Source organism: Dendroctonus ponderosae, unplaced genomic scaffold, assembly GCF_020466585.1.
Source record: "Dendroctonus ponderosae isolate FM_Combo_2020 unplaced genomic scaffold, Dpon_F_20191213v2 Dpon_F_20191213_1, whole genome shotgun sequence".
NCBI classification, from domain to species: domain Eukaryota; kingdom Metazoa; phylum Arthropoda; class Insecta; order Coleoptera; family Curculionidae; genus Dendroctonus; species Dendroctonus ponderosae.
This window is the reverse complement of record NW_026017110.1, coordinates 54074470-54078188: the sequence shown is the minus strand read 5'-3', so window position 1 is coordinate 54078188 and position 3719 is coordinate 54074470. Positions and strand designations below refer to the sequence as shown.

The 3719-nt window shown below is 32.5% G+C and overlaps 1 protein-coding gene across 1 annotated transcript in view; it reads right to left on the bottom strand.

Annotated features, from left to right (window-relative positions):
• The window catches only part of LOC109533856 (peptidylglycine alpha-hydroxylating monooxygenase), a gene marked incomplete at its 5' end in the record, with an annotated part of 10007 nt that overhangs the window by 4955 nt on the left and 1333 nt on the right, over window positions 1–3719 (bottom strand).

The window sequence follows — 3719 nt, the reverse complement described above, 5'->3', positions numbered from 1 at the left end:
CTCCCGTTTTCGTTCCCCAACAGATACTTTACTAGAACACCTACAAACGCAACTGAACTAAGGACTAATATCTGTTTGTTTTGTAAGCCAGGAATTTTTACTTTTTTTTATTTTCTTTGTATAGCTGATTAATTTATACGAGCGTTAGGAATAGGAATTAATTTTAGAATTGGAATAGGAATTAATTTTAGGCTAAGGCACATATATACTAAACAAGGGCAGAAAGACCGATTGGGTCGATAGCCTTTTTCTGTAGGAAATAAAGATTATTTATATATATAGAAAATATAGCCGATAATCCACTCGATCAATAAAAAATATCGCAGATTTTTCCCACCGGAAAGTGTTTTCGACATGCTTAGAGCATGACTTAAAATTAAAAGCTGAGAAACTTTGGCCGCTATACATTGCGGTTAAAGTAAAATTTTAATCCGATATGATGGGATCCGTCCGCATTTTTTATTGTTTATTGCATTATTGGAGGATAGCACGTTAAAACGTTGCGTGTGATCCTGTCCAAATCATTTAGATTTCGGAATGTTTTTTTCCAAATAAAAATTAAAACAAATTATTTTTTGCTAAACGATTCGTGCTAGGGATTTTTAGGACATGGGATCCGTCCGAATAATTGCATTTTTATTGTAGATTGTCATTTATTGTTTATGGCATTACTGGAGGATAGCGCGTTAACACGTCGCGTGTGATCCTGACCAAACCGTTTAAATTTCCGGCTGTTTATACTAGGGCTCGGAATCAAACTCGAATAATTCGAGTATTCGAGTAGTCGAATATTCAAAAAGCGAAAAATTATGTCTAGTCATAACTCGAATATTCGAATGTTCGAATACTTACTCGAATGTTCGAATAATCTAATACTCGAATACTTAAATAATCGAATACACCAACATTATTAAACTCACAAGGTGCAAATATCTTTATATGAACTTTGCATATTTTTATAAAATAAATTATTCATATTCTACAAGCATTTCCTTATTTTATAAGGAATGTGTTCAATTATTTATTTTGTGTTTTCGCATAAAATTAAGGCATAACGAAATTCGATGTACCACACATGCTATGATGCCATTTGAAAACTTAGAGGGGTGGCTGTGGTTAATCCTGTATATTTACATGGTTTTTGATCATCACATTGAAATCATGTACTTACAATTTCTTCACTAGTTGAATACTCTAATATTTGTTGAATACTCAAATACATACTCGGTTATTGGAATACCTGAATATTCAAGTACTCGAATTATAGTATTCGAATAATTTTACTATTCGAATAAACTGATAAACGAGTATTCCAATTTCAGATTTAAAAAAATTCCGGGCACTAGCTTTTATCAAATTTAAAAATGTAAACACTTTGTTTTTGCTAAAGGATTCGTGTTAGGGATGTTCAGGAGCTGGGATCCGTCCGAATAATTGCACTCTTTATTGTTCATTGCTATTTATTGTATTATTGGAGGATAGCACGTGAAAACGTTGCGTGTGACCCTGGCCAAACTGTTTAGATTTCGGGTTGTTTTTTTCAAATTTAAAAATTTTAAGAAATTCTTTGTTGCCACACGATTCGTGGTACGGAATTTCAGGGGCTGGGATCCGCCCGAATAATTGCAATTTTTTATTGTTTATTACAATTTATTGCATTATTGGAGGATAGCACGTTAAAACATTGCGTGTGATCCTGGCCAAACCATTTAGATTTCGGGCTGTTTTAAGATCTATTGTTTTTTCACTAATATTCTCTTTCGTAGCTACCTTATGAATAATTCAACGCCAATTTTTAAATTATTTTTAGTTTTTATTAAGCTGTTAGTTAGTTAAATGAATAGTTCAAGGCAGAAGCACTGCCTTGAACTATTCATATGTTGTTAAATCCATTACATATATCGTTCGCATGCTATTTTTCAGGTACACCAAGTCACTTTTTTCATGTTTCAGCTTTCGGTAAGTTTGGCATTACTTTTCCCCTGGTTAACATGTAGATGTAAAACTTTTAATCCCATATTGTTGAAACGACCACGGAGATTCTGGATTCTGGCTAGGGTTTTTTCATTTTCAAATTTTAAGTCAGATTTAATACGTTTGCAAATGAAGATTTTTTCAAAACACTTTTCTGTTCTTATATGAACTCTCACAATTTTTTTGTCGCATTAGGTAATCTTTGTTATTTTTTACTGGCTTTTCTTATTTTTTATTTATTTTTTATACCTTAATTCAAACGGTTTTTAGATAATCAATAATTCGGCTTGATTTTTCGAATTGAAAATTATTTTCACTCAGTGTTTCAACATTAACCAGCCACGTTTTCTACTGTAGAAGCTTTTTACTTGAAAATTTAAAATATAAATATAAAGCGAGTGTGTTCTGCTGTGAACTACACTTTTTAATCTCGTTTAAGAAAAAATGCGCTGTTATACATGTTTTTTTTTTCGCTCAGTTTTTCAACTTTAAATGGTCATGTTTTAAAAGAAGTAGGTATAAATCAACTCGAAAAGTTCGAAGAAGAACTCCAACCACATAAAGTGGGATGTCATTGGAATTTGCGAAAATCGTTTTCGCTACTTTGCACCTGGTTGCCTTTGCCTGGAGCTTTTAGTCCCATATTATTGACTTCTCTTTTTTGATATTGTTGCGTGTCATCTTTATTGGACGAGAAAAGACGACAAGGTTTGTGGATTCTGGATGATTGAATGTTTATTCTGTTATAAATAGCACTTTTTGTAGCATTGAAAAGCAATAATACCTTTGAATCCATATCAAAGGGTCGAAAGATATGTGGAACTTGTTTGTCACATTATGTTCCTATAGCGCTTTAAACGATTTCATTATTTCGAGTAAGCATTAGTAACTATTTTTATAAAATTTATATTTCTATAAAATTTTAAATGCCGGCGGCCCGCCTTTAAGAAATTCCGAGAAAACCACAGACCCGAATTTAATACGGCACTTCTACTGACAATATTTCACTCATATCTAAGCAAAAGATGATTTTGTCGGAGATTAGAATTTGAGAAAACTAATAATCCAAAAGCACCGCCTTTGGTACATATAAAGAACATCATAATACCTACTTTCGCTCAAATATTTAGCGCTTCAGCTCAATAAATGACGGAGCTATGAATTTTCAAAAAAACGCCCAGAAAATTTTGAAAGTTTCTCAGAAACTAATTATCTTATTGAGGAGTTCGACCTATCATTTTGTAGATATTTCTATTCTCTACAAATCATCTCGTTGGGGCATTCCGATTGCTCCATTGGTTTGAAAGTTATAAACATAAAAAATCAAAAAAAAATTAATCAATAAATTGTTAATAACTAACATATGGACCGGAAATGCGAGTGAAAAACACATATGTATTCATCTGCTCATTATCTTTTATATCATCGCACAATTGGCTTCCTATTCTTTTTTTTGTCACGCAAAAATGCTGCAGGTACAGCTTGCCCTACATGTTTGACATTTTTATACATTTTACGTACTGAAGAGCATAAATGTCAATTTTGAATCTTCCTGTACGTTAACAAGTATCTTATTAACTTTTGTGAAATGTCTGGCAGTTTAATAAAATTATTCAGAGGCCTTCCCTACACAGGGGCGGATCCAGCTTTAAGCAAAATTTTAATGTCAAACACTTAGGTTCAAGATTATGCCAAAATTTCATGTTTTCCGTCCCGTTTTGCATGTTTCTCGGAAGCAAAAGGAG